Genomic DNA, 17,909 nt, shown 5'->3' with positions numbered 1-17,909 from the left:
AATGTCACAAAAAATAAAATTGGATAAGAATTGAAGCGTGTCAGTATATTTGGAATCACTACACAAAACCAATACAACACACCATCATACGGCAAGCAAAATCAACAGGGAGCGTGATTATACATTTTTGCTGGATTTACCACATTCACTTTATAGTACACACATACAACTACACATACAATGTACTGAATTAAATGGAAATGTATTCATGTCTGTGAATCAATGTATACATATATACTGAACAAATGATGCTAACGTTCTGTGGCCTCAAAACCAATAGAATTGACGTTAATCTTCAGTGTTTGAAGTTACTTTGTATAAATCTAAAAACAATAAAATAACTTTATTATATTCCACTAAAATCTTTACATCGATGTATTTTAAATTGACTTTATATTATTATTATTATTTGTGTTACTTATAAAAGAGTGGAATAAGCTGTCAGGTCTGGACACTGTAAAGAAAACAAGGTTTGTACATAGACTTTAGTCATCGATTGTCTGTCTGACACGAAGACTGCTGGATGCGAAAATGCTTTGCCATTACAGTATGTATAGCTCTTACCAAAAAAGGTACAGATCAAAAATTTGGGAGCCAAATGAGCCGAACAACACATTAAAAATAAATGCAAACGAGGAACTTCTGCATTACCAGTAGGTAAATTGCTCCACAAACATCCCAGGAGGGACAAGGGAGACTTCTCTCAAGATGAATGGTTTTTTATTTTTAAATTTTGCAAGACCAACTACTTATTTTACTGATTACTAAGTAAGAGTTTGGTGGAACAGATCGATATATATGAGTTCACGGCAGGTTAATGGTTTAAGAATCCTTAAAGGCGTGTAGCTTGTTTAGCTAGAAATCAGAAATTTGCATGTTTAATATTCGCAGAGGCCCAAATAAAAATCGTAACAAATAAGAATGGCATTAACTTCGGCCTGTTAGAACTTTTCATACCCTCCATCACGAGTTGTATTGAAGTATAATGGTCTTCCGTAACGTCAAGGCTTATTCCTAGGAGAAGTGGAATATGCTAACTGAAGAATATCACCTTCTTTTAAACAAGGTATCGCTTAGCTTCCAATTTGAGAACCAGCTGTACGAAACTACAGCATCATCGGTCGGAAGGAACAGTTATATGCGGGTCAACGTATGCTTAAAATTTTTGTGAAAACGTTTTTAACCATTAGGAACCTGATGTTGCAAATAAGAGCTATTTTGGTAGGAAAATGTACCTACATAGCAGAAATACTTATTTCAAAACGCCTTAATAACCAAGTATTTTAATGTCGCGCGAAGCTTGTGGTAAGTTTTTGGCAAAAAACACTGTGATATGGGGCTTATACCTAAATATGGACATATGGCGCCAATTTTTCGTAGAAAAATTTGCTGACCCCTTGGAACCTTAAATGAAGAATTACTGATATTTTTTGTATGACAAATAGGCTAAAATGCTCACAAAATCGAAAATCGGGTGTACCTTTCATATGGGGGCTACATTATAACTTTCAATTCTCGATAGGAATGTCGTATTCCCATACCAAAAACTAAATACAAAATTTCGGTGATTTCGGTGGGATAATGAAGTTAAAAAAAATATCAAAACGTGGACCTGTAATGACAAATTTATGAGGACATGTTTTGTAGCTCAAAGAAGACTAAATACAAATGTACAGCCATTTCGATCTGATAATGAGATGAAACCTATAAAATACCGAAGATCGTGTGGTACCGTTCTATGGGAGCTATGTCAATATGTGGACCTGTACTGACCCTACTGTACCCTAAGGAGTGGACCGATGTGGCCCTTTTTCGAACATAAACTAAGTTTGAACAAAATATTACGAGATCCAAAGTTCGGGTCAAATCGGGTGTTTCGGTTAAGAGATATCGCAAGCCCATTTTTTTGTTGCGAAAATTTTGAACTTTTGTGCGGGAGGTACCGGAAGGAGTGGACCGTTATGACCCATCTCGAACTTGATCTAAGTCTGAGCTAACTATTTTGAGAACCAACTTTTGAACCAAATCTATTGATAAGTCGGTTCCAAATTTTCTAAAATGGATTTCGTCCAAACATACGTGGGGTCTAAAATCATTATTTCGACGAGGCTCATTTTGCTCGCGTGAAAGTGTATATGCCATCAATAGCTTAAAGTCTGAGGTATAAAAGGGGGAAATTAGCATGTATAGATTATTTGCCTGCATAACTCTACAAATTCAACCCAGAATATTGCCCAGTCAGAGTTGAAGGAAAGTCTTATAATAAAAATACCCAAGAAAGGGGACCTCAAACTTTGAAACACTCCAGTTGTTAGCCTAAGCCTTAAATCCACCAATATGTAAAATCTTCTATAGAATTATACTCATCCGCATACTCGATACATTATACAAATGCCTACGCAATGATATAGCTGGGTTTAGGTCTAACCTTTCCTGAGAGGACCATATAAATCTCTACAATACAATGCAACGAGTTCAATAACCTTCGTCGATTTTGAAAAAAATCTTCGACACTGCAGCTAATATAAATAAAATCCGGGAGAACCTCAAGAGCAAAATCCTTCCTACCGAAAAAAAAAAATAAATCTTATTTAAGCTCAATATACCAACTCAACGATGGGTTGTCTGCTTTCTGTGCTTGTTTTCATTATAACACTTCTTTTCATAACAACACTCGGCGAAATACTGTCATATTCATTTTAGCAAAACAAAGACATCCCTTTGAGGTTACCCTATAACCTTGAAGATCTGGAATACGCCGATGACATCGTGTTGCTGGGAACAACCAGAGAAGAAAATTGACCTACAAATATGTGCTGTTACTCATTCCATTTAATGTGAAGTCAATATAATAAAAAATCGTCTAAATTGTTCTTAATGGCCGCAGTATATTTTATGGATTGCAAATTGTTTTTTTTTATTACATACATACATGAATGGTAAGGGATATAGAGATCATTTCTCGCTTGGCCAGTTTGTATCATAAATCATTCAATTAATTAACTGAAGTCAAGGTTATTAGATACATTAAATGTATAAACGAGTCAATGTTGTCATTGACAGACTTTGCATGTCCTGTACATACATAAATATGGGCTAAGTATGTGCTAATGTTTTTGTGTGTCACGTACTTATTGTTTATTTGTCTTGGCAAGAAAAGTAGGTTTGTTTGTTGATTTGATAATTTTGAAATTTTCGTCCCATGTAGTACCTGAGAGTTCAAAGAAAAACCCACAGCCACCAACCAATACAGAATTATTACACCCTCCACCATAGTAAGAATTATATATTAGTTCGTTTTTTCGTTTATAACGCTTTTGCAAATATTAAAATTGTAAAAAATTTCAAAAAAAATGCAAAAAATTTCATAATAATTGTTCGTTGTTCGTGCACTATATCACTCAAACTGATCAACCGATTTGAACTAAAAACTGCAGATCGTAATATTTAGTATAAGTTCGTGGATCAGAGCGCTCCACTCTTTCGGGTACCACCCCCACAAAAGTTCAAAAATGTTCGTAAAATTGTGTGCACGATAACTCTTGAAGAGAGTGGCCGATTTGGTCCATACTTTACACATCCTAATATGTCTACCAGATAATGTCAGATCATACTCAGGTTCGAATATGGACTATATTTGTCCTCTCCTTCGGGACCTCGCACACAAAATTTCGCATAAGTTCACTTTATGACCTGCTCTCGAGTCACTTTGATTTTTTTTAATTAATTTCTCGTTGGAGTCGAGCTAAATTATCAATAATGCAAGTGAAAAAGGAAAGCCGACGATTCGAACCCACACACCCACGACTATGTGACATGACATGTTTCGCCTTTGGTAAAGGCTCCTTAGACATATCGGATGTGTGACGGCTTCGCTATCATCTAACTTTTCCTCTTTCAAATGCAATTTGTTTTTTACAACGCTGAATATTTGTTCAATCATTGTATGGCTTACAAACGCTTAGCGTAGTCTTCTTTTTTCTGAAAGTTATGTTATTTTTTCCTTGTGTTTTTATAAGCAACTGACATTCGCTGCTGCAGGGACAAGTCCATACTTCTTGAGAAAACATCTCGAAAGGTGTAAAAATCCCTATATGTAGTGTATGTAGAGAACGAAAACTCTCGAACTGATCAACCGATTTGGTCGAAAATTTTGCGTTCGTCATATGGGCAATTCCTGTCCACAACATCCGGTTCTTCCCCCCAATATTTAAGAATATTTAAACGGAGTAACCGATATGTTTCAAAATCGAAAATTACGGTCTCCTTCTTAGGTTCAACAAAACAAAAGTTCAACATTTCTGTTTAAGTGTAGTTTAGGGTCTGTTCGAAATTCCTATGGAAATTTATACCAATGCTACTCGTTGTGATACTGTTCACAGCAAATGTGTTCTTCTTTGGCACGGCGGTGTCGATGATTTTCGGCAATTTACACACACACGACCCGAATGCACAGAAAGAGCGTACAAAAGAGAACAAATGTTTTGATTTGTTATTGTTTTATAGCTTGCGTGAATACAAACTTACTAACACACTGTTATAAGTTGCCAATACTTTGAATTTTCTCCTTCTCTTTTTGGTCATGTCTGGTTTACAGCAATATTATGTTTTTCGTGGGCAAGTCCATGCTTAATTCAAAAGCTCAACGATATACGCTGTCCAACTGTAATGACTAATGGACGCGAAATACGTCGAAAAGAAATGACCCCAAAGTAAAATCCGCTTCCAAAATGAATTATGTCGATCAATTCAAGTACCTCCTCCGCAACATTTTCAGCATATTTCTTATTCAACATTTTTGTCGCCAAGATCAAATGTCCAAAAAGGGCCACAAAGTGCTGAAACCCTCCTTAATACATAATTTTTGGGGAAAAGGATTTGGTTTTGTAGTTTCAATTAACATAGGCTGAGTGCATATCTTTGTCGGCAAATCCGACTGATACTTTTTTACTTGTTATACCCTCCACCATAATATGGAGAATAAATTAAATTTGTCATTCCGTTTGTAACACATCGAAATATTCATCTGAGCCCCTATAAAGTATGTATATTCCTGATCAGGGTAAAATTCTAAGTCTTTATAACCATGTCCGTCCGTTTGTTGAAATCAAGATACCTCTCGCAATTTTTAAGATAGAGCTTTGCAATTTGATACAAAAGTTTCTGTTATTCCTAGGATGATTGGTATTGCAAATGAGCCATATCGGTCCACGTTTTGATATTGCCCCCATAGAACGGTACCACCCGATTTTCGGTATTTTCAAGGTTTTAGCTTTATTATCACACCGAAATGGCTAAAATTTATATTTGTTGGTATAGGTAGACGCCTTCATATAGCCCCTATAGGACAATACCTCTCGATTTTCGGTATTTTGAAGGCCTGAATAATCCTCCGAAATGACTGAAATTTGGTACTTAGCCTTCGTTAGGGGTATAAAACTTTCTCTGTTGGTATAGGTTCAAGCCTTGATATAGCCCCCATAGAACGGTACCTCCGGATTTCCGGACCGAAATTGTTGAAATTTGGTACTTAGTCTTCAATTAGGATATAAAACTTTTCTTATGATATTTGTCGGTATAGGTCCACGCCTTCATATAGCCCCCATAAAACAGTACCTCCCTATTTTCGGTATTTTGAAGGTTGTGGCCTCACTATTCCTCCGAAATGGCTGAAATTTGGTACTTAGTCTTCGTTGGGGGTATAAAACCTCCCCCTAGAATTTTGTCGGTATAGGTCCACGCCTTCATATGGCCCCCATAGAACACTACCTCCCGATTTCCGGTATTTTAAAGGTTATGGCCTCAAAATTCCACGAAATCGTTGAAATTTGCTGATTAGTCTTCATTTGGGGTATAAAAGTTTCCATATGAAATTTGGCGGTATAGTTTTACGCCTTCATACAGCCCCCATAGAACGGAACCTCCGGATTCCCGTTATTTGAAGATTGTAGCATCATTTTTCCACATAAATTGTTGAAATTTGGTATTTGGTCTCCATTTGGGGTATAAAACTTTCCATTTGATATTGTTGGTATAGGCCCACGTCTTCATATAGCCCCCCATAGAATTGTACCTCCAGATTTTCGGTATTTTGAAGGTTGTGGCCTCAATATTCCTCCGAAATGGCTGATATTTGGTACTTAGTCTTCGTTGGGGGTATTCAACTTTCCCCTCTAAAGTTTTCGTTTTATAAACCCACAGAACGGTACATCCCAATTTTCGGTATTTTGAAGGTTATGCGAAATGGCTGAAATTTAATATTTAGTATCCATTGGAGGTACAAAACTTTCCACTTGTAATTGGTATAGGTATAGGCCCACACCTTCGTATTGACCTTATATGTAGAACGGTATATCCCTATTTTCGGTATTTTGAATTTGTGGCCATAACCTTCAAAATACGAAAAATCAGCCACCGAAATGGCTGAATTTTGGAATTTAGTCTACGTTGGAGGTAAAAACATTTCCAAATGAACTTCGTCGGTATAGGTCCACGTTTCGATATAGGCTCCATAGAACGGTACATTACGATTTTCGTAACTCTGAGGGTTACAACGTAACGTCCATGGGGTTATAAAATATACCAGAAGAGAATTATCAGTAAAGGTCCACGTCTTTCTATATTCCACATAGAAGCGTACCTCTTGATTTTATCTTACCGAAATATCGGAAGTTTGGTATTTAGTCTTCTTTGAGTCTAAAAACTTTTCGCCAGAAATTGGTCGGTATAGATCGAAGTTTTGATATAGCCCCCATAGGACGTTACCTCACGAATTTCGGCATTTTGAAATTGCTGAAATTCGGTATTTAATCTTCTTCATAAAAGAAAGGAAACTAATTGTTCCATTTTACTTCAATACAACTCGTGGTGGAGGATATAACAAGTTCGGCCCTGCCGAACTTAACGCCGTTCTTAGTCATTTAATAAATAGAGTCTACTAATAGACAGATTCATATAAAAACCCAAAGACATTTTTACTTTCATGCCAAAAAATACAAAACACAGACGTTTAATTTTGACCTATATTACCTCTGCAACTACTGAACCGAATTTGAACGTTTTTGACTCTCCGGAAAGCTTTTTTGTGTAACCTATCGAAAATATCTTTATCGGTTCAAAAGTTACAAAACTATGGCCAAGAAAAACGATTCTGATCCCATGTTCCTGCTTCAAATTAATTTAAATTTTCCATAAGTGGTATTACCTTCATTAAATAAGCAAGAAACTCCTTAAAGTTTAAATTTAAAATATAACTTAAAAAAATAACATCTGAAAATAGTATTCCTGTTTTTACTATACAATGTCTGACACTTGTTGATATGAAATTTAATTAAAATTAAAGTTTATATAATTCAATAAAAAATAAAATTTATTTTTAACTTACCATTTAAAAACTATTCCTTAAAGTTAATGGCTGTCACAACACACTTGGAGCTATCCATGCATTCACGTTGTTTGGGAAAAGTATGCTGTTTACTGCAATAACTCGATGACATCTGATATTCAGTTTATATATGTATGTACAATTTAATTTAAATATACATACATATATTTTTAAATTTACATATCAAATTTCAAATGTACTTTTGTTCACATAGTTCCAATTAAAGTGTGTACATTGCACACACTGATTTCCATAGGGACAAATTTATTAATGCAAAAATTCAAAATAAAACAACATCCATTGCAACGGACGTTGTAGCAAACAAAAAAAAGAAAACAAAAAAATTCAACATAACTCACAATATTAACAAAAAGAAATGAAAAGTTTCCGTACATCCCCAAGTGCATTAAAAAAACGTTACAAATTCCTTTTGAATCATTGGGAAAACACGTTCTGTATGCAACTTTTGTACATTGCATTCACATTCACATATCGGTAAAATATCTTCGCGTGAATTTTTGTGTGTGAGTGTGTTGCTTGCCTTCCCAGTTGGAAGTTGTCTGCTATGTGTCTTCTAAGTTGTCTCCAATCCATTGAAGACGGCTCGACGACAGCCCTTTGCGATCATCGACGACATTTTCACACAAATGTCGTAAAACTCGTGCACGATAAGTTGAGTGACAAGGTAAGCGAAGTTGTCTTCATGGACGATAGAATGAACATTGACTAGTACCAAGGCACATTGCAAGACATTTTCTTTCAGAATGTCACACATTGTACATGGACGAGTGACAAATTTGGTGACACCGTCTTGTTGAAAGACAATTTTGAAATTTTTCGTTGATGAAATGGTCATCGCAGATTCAATTTCCTACTGGGTTTGTTTTATTTGTTGGGCTATGTGCCATGTGTGTCGCAATACGCACCAATGTTCCGGCAATTACCTTTTCTTTTTTCAGAATTTTCAACATACGATATATGTATGTATATAAATGTATACAATTCGGGTATGCAAGGATGTCATTTTGTATGTTGTCCATTCCCTGTACATGCACAATTATTTTATGGTGGGTATATTTTGTTTGTCCATTTGTTTGTATTACTTTGAAATCGATATCTTAAGGTATTGTTTAATACCCTACACCACTACATGGTGTAGTTAGAGCTTTGTGAAAAAAACACTGCCAACGGATGGGTTCATATTAATTGTTGGTACCGAAAACTATGTACTTACAAACCAGTCTACCCACAAATTATATTAACAATGACATGTCGCACGATATTGGTACTTATTAAACAGTAACTAAAAGTCGATACATAATAGTCAGACGGGGCCGACCATGTGATACCCTAAACCACTTCCGAGCAATTTATTTATATGAATGGCAAGTCACCCTTGTTCCTTCGGGGATGTTGAGGAAATATATGTTTGTATGTATGATTGCGACATGTTATATGTAAACATTTCCATTCTTTCATAATGGACAAGTGGACCATATTTCTCCAAAAAATTAAAAATTTGTGTCAAGAACGCAAAACAAAATGTCAAACGTCAACGTCATTACCTCTAATCAAATGTAGCATAAAATCCAGTACAGCGATACAGTCATGCGAAAATGGTAAAACCTAGGAAAAAGTTATAAAGGTCAATCTTGTAAAGAATTTTCACAGCTACAACATTTGCTCTAATACCATTTAAATAGGACTTGCGGTTTTCAAGCAAAATCGTGAAAACCTAAAAACCCTAAAAATGTGAGTTTTGACAGCGATTCATTTAAAAAGCGGCCCACAGTGAGAAAAATTACCGATCTAGCGTGCAGAAAATAAAAAAATTGACTTGAAAGAAACTACAAAACGTTAGAACAGCATTGAACTAGAGTGTTGACTGTGTTTAATGGCTTATATAATAATTCGAAATAGTTAGTCAGAACGGAATAACGGTACATTAAAAATATATATTTTTTACAATGTTAACTATGACTTTTTTTAACTGTAAAATTGCAATAGACGTGTGCATTCTGTGAAAATATTTCTGCGAAAACTTTTATATTTTTGATATATCGTAATGGTATTTAATTAAATGAAATAGTGTTATAATCCATAAGTTATTTACATTTACATGTTTCGTGATAAATTAATGTAAGGTACATTTTTTGTTCATTTCTGCAATTAAAATAGGGTGTTAGTATGGGAATTCATAGAGTTCCGGTACGATGTTTTGTTTAAAAATTTATATATCTAGTCTAGAATAACGTCTTAAATGTTTATGTGCGACTTCCTGCAACTTTTGGTTTTATAGCAATTTTTAGGATATATGCCAGTTCGGGAAGGAAGCTTTTTTTAAGTTTGATTCAAATAAAACTACGATTATGGGAAAAATTTTGATAAATACGATCAGATATCACTTGGAATCAGATCAGAAAAAAACAAAATGAAAAAATCCGCCCTACGGCTCCCACGATGTGGGTGGAAGTAGGAAAATTAATTAATTAATTAATCCAAATCAGATTTCAGTCATTTCGGTGCGATAATGAGATCACACCTTTCAAATACCGAAAATCTGGATGTACCGTTCTTGGGACCTATATGAAGACGTGGACCTATACTGGCAAATTTCAGGTGAAAAGTTTTATAACGCCAACGAAGACTATATACAAAATTTCAGCCATTTCGATGAGATATTAATGTCACAATCTTCAAAATACCGAAAATCGGGTGGTACTGCCCTATGGGGGCTCTATTAAAAATTTAACCTTTACTGACAGTTCTCAGTCGGTATATTTTTTACTGCAAAAGAAGATAAATGCCAAAATTCAGCAAATTTCAGTTGGATAATGCAGCTAAAATCATCAATATTACCAAGATCGGGAGGTATCGTTCTATGGGAGTTACACCAAAAAATATATATTTGACCAAATGTATCTATAAATATAGTAAAATTGTCAAGCTAAAGCTATTCCTATTATAATTATGGATAAACACACAATAATACATTTTTCCCACTGTGCGCTCCTGTTATTTATTTATTTTTTTTCTCATCTATGAACATTGTACTCTCCGCAAAAACTTCCCAGGTGTAAGCACCTTCCATTCAAACTTGGTTAAGGTGCACCGAGGTGTGAGACAGTAGTTCCTCTAGAAATTAAATTTGGATATTTTTCCCACAAAAAATATGGTAAATTTTACACGCTAAATACTATCCGATTATTGTCAACAATTATTGGCACTATCCTTGCCAAAACTATTACATCGTGCAAACATTTGTCAGTATTGAATTATAACTTCGACCTCTAGTGTGATTAATGTTGCACCACCCACAATTAAAACTGAGGGATCCCTGTATATACTAAATATTATCTGATCATCAAGTTAAATTGCAAGCTACTTCTATGTCGTAAACCAAAACTTTACATATAATTTCGCACCGATCAGACAACCATTGCGACCTACAGAGCCGCTACAAAATTGGATAAATATTTAGGTTTTGGTCTGAACCCGACTTTCGTGAAGATTCGTCCATAATTGCGGCCTGTAGCGTGATTACAATTTTAATGGACGAACGGACACACATCTCCAAATCGCTTTATCTCATCGAGATATGAATACTTCGCGTCTACGACGAATACTTCGTGATGTTAAATGCATTTTTCGAAAAACAATGTTATAATAACCTTTCCACATTTTGGTGTATATCGTGAAGCATGGATTTACCCACGGTCCTGTAAACAGGACCACAAGGATTACCTTCGGTAAAAAATTCCAAAAGACCCTTAACTGATATGTCCCATTTCGAGCTTAAACTACGTTTGGACAACATTTTACGAGATCCGTTTCAGGGATGTCGCACGTACAAGTTTAGCGAATATTTTTGAACATTTGTACGAAGGTACCAGATGGAATCGGCTGATGAGCACAATCTTTAAGTTTAGACCAATGCCATTGTGTTGCAACGGTAAGCTCGTCCGCCTTGCACTCATAAGATCTGCCGTTCAATTTCCAGGCCAGGCAAAAAAAACATCATACTTTAAAACGGTGGCAAAATACTCCTCAGCGTAATGAAGGCGACATTTCCTGAGTACTCCAGCCATGTAAAACTTCTCCATAAGTGGTGTCGTCAGACACGCCGTTCGGACTCGACTATAAAATGTAGGCCCCATATCATTGAGGTAATATGAATCGTGTGTACCATTCACTACACATGGCGGACATAGGGATTTTTTACAGCTTTCGGGACACTTTCTTGGAACGTATGGACTAGGTCTAAACAAACTTGTACCGTCGTAAGGGGTCAGCGGATACAAGTTGTTGCAAAAAAAAAAAAAAACAAAAATCAAAACGATTCGAGGGGAGACCTTAAACTTCACTTTTTCGCTATTTTGTGTGGGAGTTACCCGAAGGAGTGGTCCGATATAGTCCGAACCTCTCGTAGAAATTTTACAATATGCAAAGTACGGATCAAATCGGTTATTTCCATCGAGAGTTATAGTGCGCACAATTTTATGGAAAAGTTTTGAACTTTTCTTGACAATGTGGTCAATAGGGTTATGACTTTTTTACAACCTCATATCCCTGTATCATAGCGTGATGAGTTTTGCCATAAGATTACATAAAATCTTAATTATAAGGTGATTCGGTGAAAAAACCTCACGCACAACATGATTTTATAATTTGAATTTATCAAAATAATGGACAATTTTTTGAAGTCACTGAAAACAGATATATAATTGAAAATAAACTTTAGAGCCACATGAGATAATTAAAATGACATAAAATTTATTTCTCACTATTTTTCTTCAATTCTGAGAATCATAATAATTTCGTAAACGCTTTTATTCAAAAATGTAATTTTTTAACAAAAAACAAAAACTTTAAAATTTTTACAAAGTGACTTTTTTCGCGACTTTTTTAATATTTGAATGAAATAAACGTTATTATAGTTATTAGTAGGCTTATATTTATTTATCCGTGAAATAAAAAATAATTTTTTGAAAAAAAAAATTTTTTTCATTTCATATATTTTTTCAAAAAATTATGTTTTTAAAATCGATTTGTGCGTGAACTTTTTTTATATTTCAATGGAATAAACGATAGCATTGTGATTAATAGGCAAAATTTCATTCATCCCTGCTACAGGAAATCATTTTTGAGGAAAAATGTCAAAAAGTCATAACCCTAGTGGTCAAGTGAATGGACTCTAGCAAAAATTGTGGGCATAGGTCCATATTTTGGAATAGCCCCAATATAACGGTGCCATCCAATTTCAGGTATTTAGCCGTTTTAAGCTAAATTTTCAGACAGAATTAGCTATAATTTGGAATTTTGGGTTGAATTAAATGACAGGAGTTGCGTATACGATTATATGAACACCATCTTCAGGTTTGATATATTATCCATAATTTCTCCTAGCAGGGACTAAAGGTAACTCTCCTCTGAACGTTCCTGCAACGTATACAGATGGGTCCAAGATGGAAAAAGGTACTGGAGCAGACGTTTACTGTGAGTACCACTTAATTAACACGTGGAATTGGTTAAAGGACATGAAAGCAACCTCACTGAAACGATTACTATGTAGATAGTCAAGGGGCTATTACGGCTCTCAAGTTGGGGACCATAAATCCTCGAGCTATCCCCGATTGCAGGTATACTCTGCATTGTATACATAATATCGTTAAATTTCGCTGAATTCCAGTTTATAGTAATATAATGGGAAACGAATTAGCAGATGAACTAAAGCTGATGAATCTCTCCGTCTTCCAAAGTTTTACTACATCGACAAACTTCGCGAGATCTGCCTCGAAAAGCACATCGCGGATGGCTCTTGGAATCTTCATGCAGAACATCCAAAACAATCTAGCCTGTTATTTCTCATCGTATAATGACCTCTCTCCTCTCTCTCTCTCGACAAGTTAGGGATGAAAATCACTCCGGGACTTATCACGGGTCACTGTAGAGTGAGATCTTTAAGTTCAAAATGGATGACAGTGGCATTGAATACTGTGATGATTACAAAGAAATAGAGACTGAAAAACATCTACTTTGTTGCAAACAATAAGACACCTTCCTATTAGACATAGTTCCAAGTAGACACCGACTCCTAGGTTTATATGAATTAGGTACTCTCAGCTTCCTATCAGACATAGATCTCATTATCCTTTTTAAAGCCTATACCAGAATATAGAGCGTATAATTAACTTTTTCATTGCGTTTGTAACACATCGAAATATTCCTCGGAAACCCCATAATACTTTATGATAAATTCTTGATCGTCATAAAATTCTAAGTCGATATAACCATGTCCGTCTATCCGTCTGACTGTTGAAAACAAGACAAAGCTCGCAATATTTAAGACAGAGCTTTATGACATGATATAGAAGTTTGTATTTCTCCTAGGATCTTTGGTATTGAACATCCACCTGTTGATGTAGTCCTCATAGAACTCTACCGCCGGATTATCGGTATTTTCAAGGTTTTATCCTCATTCTAATGTCAAATTGGCTTAACATTTGTATTGAATCGTCGCTTGGAGCGCTAAACTCCCCCCACGATATTTTTACTGTATGTTCACGTTTTGATATGGGCCCCATAGAACGGTACCTTCCTGAGTATCGGTATTTTCTAGGTTTTGTCCACATTATAACACGGAAAGGGTTTAAACTCGTGTTTTGTCTTCGTAGGGAGCATTAAACTTAGCTCCAGAAATGTATTTCTCTTGGTCTACGTTTTGATATAGCTCCCAAAGATCGGTACCCCTCTACTTTCGATATTTCCAGGGTTTTAGCCTCATTATTACACCGATAGGGCAGAAATTTAGTATTTAGTCTTCGTTGGGAGAGCTTAACTTCCTCCAAGAAATTTGTTACTTATTCGTTGCTAGGGGTATTACATATTCCTACAGAGAATTGTATAGATATACGCTTTAATATAGCATACATGTAAAGGTACCTCCCGATTTATTTATACAAAAGTTTTATTCGTGAAATTGTTAATACAGAGCAATGTTTTGGTAAGGACACAGAGGCGGAGGTGCTTAATACCTTCATAAAGTAAAAGAAACGAATTATTCAATTTTGCTTCAATACAAATCGTGGTGGTGGGTATAAAAAGTTCGTCTCGGCCGAACTTAACAACTTTTTGACTAGTTACTTTGCCATGCAGCTATTATGGCTTGGCAAAAGTACATAATTACTCAATTTACTTTTTTCTATTTATTTCAAGCACAAATCATGGATAAACATCACGGTAATACTCTGGAAACGTCTGTATTTCCATATTCGTCTTCAATCCTACAAGCAATAACCATAAAAACTCTCTCATCATCATTAACACATATCCTTCTTTATCGTCAATCTAACAACTTTCATCATCATCTTCAAAGTTATCCAGGACGAACACAATGGACCAACGGACACCGGGTCAAGCAGTCACCTGCACTATTAAATTAATGTGCATCCTTAAACCTAACCTAACCTAAGCTGAACTAACCAGGTCATCTGGGCCGATCAACCCCACAGGTCTGGAAGGGATGCGAGAAGTCATATGATTTCTCACCAGGAAGTTTTATATGCTACCTTTGCAGATCATCACAGGTTGTACTCCTTGAACTGTCGGACCAGCGGCCACTTTTGAGTGCAATGCTAAGTGACAGCTTGACGGATGTTCCACCATCCTTTTAGCACCTGACTGTGTATGCACACTCCCTTCGCACACGCCTGTTGTGAAGTGGTTGTCTTCGGGGCACTAGCCTGCCTTGAGCTTAATGGATCGTATCAGCCACATGACGTTCCTCTGAACCATCCTTCCTCCACGAACTAATTCCCTTCTACCCCGATGAGTTGGACTTGTTTATTGCCACAGGGTCTGCAAATTCGAAGCTGCAGAACCATACTTCCTGAGATGGAAAAACTCAGAAAAATCCAAATTGCCAAAAACCAATACTCGTCGTATGATTTTATTAGAATTATATTTAGGAAAAGTCCTTTTGGTATACCTTGATGTGAACATGCAAGATATTTTCCCAATAAAAAATTGTATCGCGAGGTCAACATGCTGCAATAAAATCCAAACTATCCGAGACATATCCTTGGTACAAAATACCACAATGGTAATTGTGGAACAATTTTAAACTTGTAAGGGGAAGTACCGGAGCCCGAAGGAGTGGACCGTTATGGCACTCGAGGACCAAATCAATTGAGCAGTTCGAGAGTTATCGTGTACTCTACTAAAATCGACTCCGAATTGCCGAATTTCCTTGGTACACACACACACAATTGATCAGTTCGAGAGTTATCGTGTATCGTCAGATAGACAACAGACGGGCGCACAGGGCCAAATCGACTCCGAATTGCCGGATTTCGTACAAACATATTTGGGTTCTAAAACAATTATTTCGATGAGATGTAAGACAATGCAATAAAATATGTTTAATATGGTGTTAGGGTCTTACACACCAAACGACATAATTAATATTAACACGTTCGCGGACGTGAATGCTATAGCATTCATTTGCAAAGTCAATTTTTTGTCATTTACTTCTATACAATCGTACGTTTTTGCGATTAAAGTACATAGTACTATTAATTTTATAATAATATAATAAATAAAAAATTGTAATATGTAGGACTAATAATTATTTAATAAATACAAAAAAACTAACTTCTGAAAAAATTGGGTGTCCGCGAACGTGTTAATAACCTTGATACGATGACAGACGGAATAATCTGTTTTTTCAACAGTGGTACGGCTACAAATGATATATCTACACCTTTTGCTGGGTAACATAAAACATATCATTTTATTGTCTGGCCTATGTTTATTTGTTTTAAGTCCAATAATTCATGTATCCTCTGCATTATAGATTCCTCTCGATTCGACTTATCCATTCAATTCGAGATTCATTCTTGGTCACTTGAACATTACATGACAGATTGCTTTTCTAAATTCTGGGAAATGAAAACACATACATCCCCACTTTTCTAGTGAATAAGGCGATCGAAAGCACTCCTTTCAACCGCCATCCATCCATCCATCCATCATGGCATAACGTTAGTGTCTGCAATAGACAAGTAAACGCATTGTATCAACTTGCCAATTGTTAGTCAGAAATGCCATCGTCTCCTAAATATTGGAACCAACAAACAAGTGTTCAGTTGTCCGTTATTCTTTTTGTGCTCAATGACGCGAGTCCTGTGTAATTGCATTTGTGAGTGATTGGTAGTTTTGGTTTGTTTGTTCCATTGCCAAAGTAAAACTTTGACCAAACTTATCAACAACTCAAAGAAGATAAACAATCATCAAAAGTAAAAGAAGAACATTGGTTACAGAACAAAAACCGAAAATGGTTTAATTTTTGGGTTTTCATTTGTATATTATTTCAACAAAGACTTTAGTATAAAAGAAACAAGAGGCCAATTTATTGTAGAATGACCTAGATTCTAACCGCACCATAACACTAATAATAGTAATGCATTTTTGGCCAACACTTTCTGTTTTGAAAAATTAATCACAATCTTTTGAATATCCATGTCATGAAATAAACATCAGACCACATACTGGTCATTCATTCACTTGTGTTAAATTAATCAACTTACTTTCAACACCACGACAATGTAAACAAATCACTGTGTTGAATTTTAGATAGAAATTTTCTTCGTTTTTATTTTACGAAAATGCAAGCAAGCCTTCTTCCTTCACTGCAAGTTAGCAAGTATTTCCAACAGTTGAAGTCAACCTTTTGCCAGTTGCAACATCACACATTTATAAACTACACGCCCGTTATGCCGCCGAAAAGTTATAACTGTTCAATGTACGAACGACCGAAATTTAAGGATATGTCACGTAACACACAACGAATCTATGACGAAACACTACACGATGTTTATGGGCATATTGCATGAACAATACTTTTGCTTCAATATGTGACGAAGTACACCTTCATTTTCTTTTTGGGTTTTATTTAATAAAATTTATTATTATTTTTTTATATAAATTATCATTAGTATTCTTTTCTACACATACTTTTTCAGCAATATTAGTTTTTTGTCATTTCGATTTGTTATTAATTATGCGTTTTTGAGCTTATACGAAAGAGCATCATATAGCGACCGACCGTCCTTTCACGTTAACGACACAATTTGTACTGATTTAAGAATTTCACCTTTCATTGTTTGGTCCGCAAGTTTGATAGCGTTCGATTTCCTTTATTCAACTCATACTCATCAGATAGGTATACGAAGTAAATGTCCTTCGGCCATACCAAAAAAACGGTTCAAATATAGGCTAGCGATTTTACTCAATAATTGGGACAGGCTCTCTTTGTGACAATTTTTTGAGTGAAAGAGAGTAACTGAGAGCACAGTGGGATGAAAGGTGAATTTTTTGTGCGCATGCCGCAAATTCATATCTTCACCACTTTTGGTGGTAATACTGTTCAATTGTTGTGCTTTTAAATTTGAATTTAAATTCAATTATAGTTTTTAGCAACAGCCTGATTCATACTTATTATCGCGGAAATACAAAGAATGACACA

At 35.5% G+C, this 17,909-nt stretch overlaps 1 protein-coding gene across 3 annotated transcripts in view; it reads right to left on the bottom strand.

Moving 5' to 3' along the window:
- Window positions 1–17,597, bottom strand: part of LOC141402856 (acid sphingomyelinase-like phosphodiesterase 3b) — a 767,718-nt gene extending 750,121 nt beyond the window's left edge. For 2 of the 3 annotated variants that reach the window (XM_073984890.1, XM_073984891.1), the window contains exon 1: window positions 16,972–17,521. The gene's annotated coding sequence lies outside the window, so the exon portion shown is untranslated. Of the gene's footprint in view, window positions 1–16,971 lie in introns of all 3 variants that reach the window. The other variant, XM_073984889.1, reaches the window with a different exon arrangement.
- Between the last annotated feature and the right edge of the window lie 312 nt (window positions 17,598–17,909).

This window comes from Musca autumnalis, unplaced genomic scaffold (assembly GCF_047663935.1).
Source record: "Musca autumnalis isolate F117 unplaced genomic scaffold, ASM4766393v1 scaffold_4, whole genome shotgun sequence".
Lineage (NCBI taxonomy): Eukaryota > Metazoa > Arthropoda > Insecta > Diptera > Muscidae > Musca > Musca autumnalis.
Note: the sequence above shows the minus strand (reverse complement) of the source record. Positions and strands in the feature narration are given on the sequence as shown.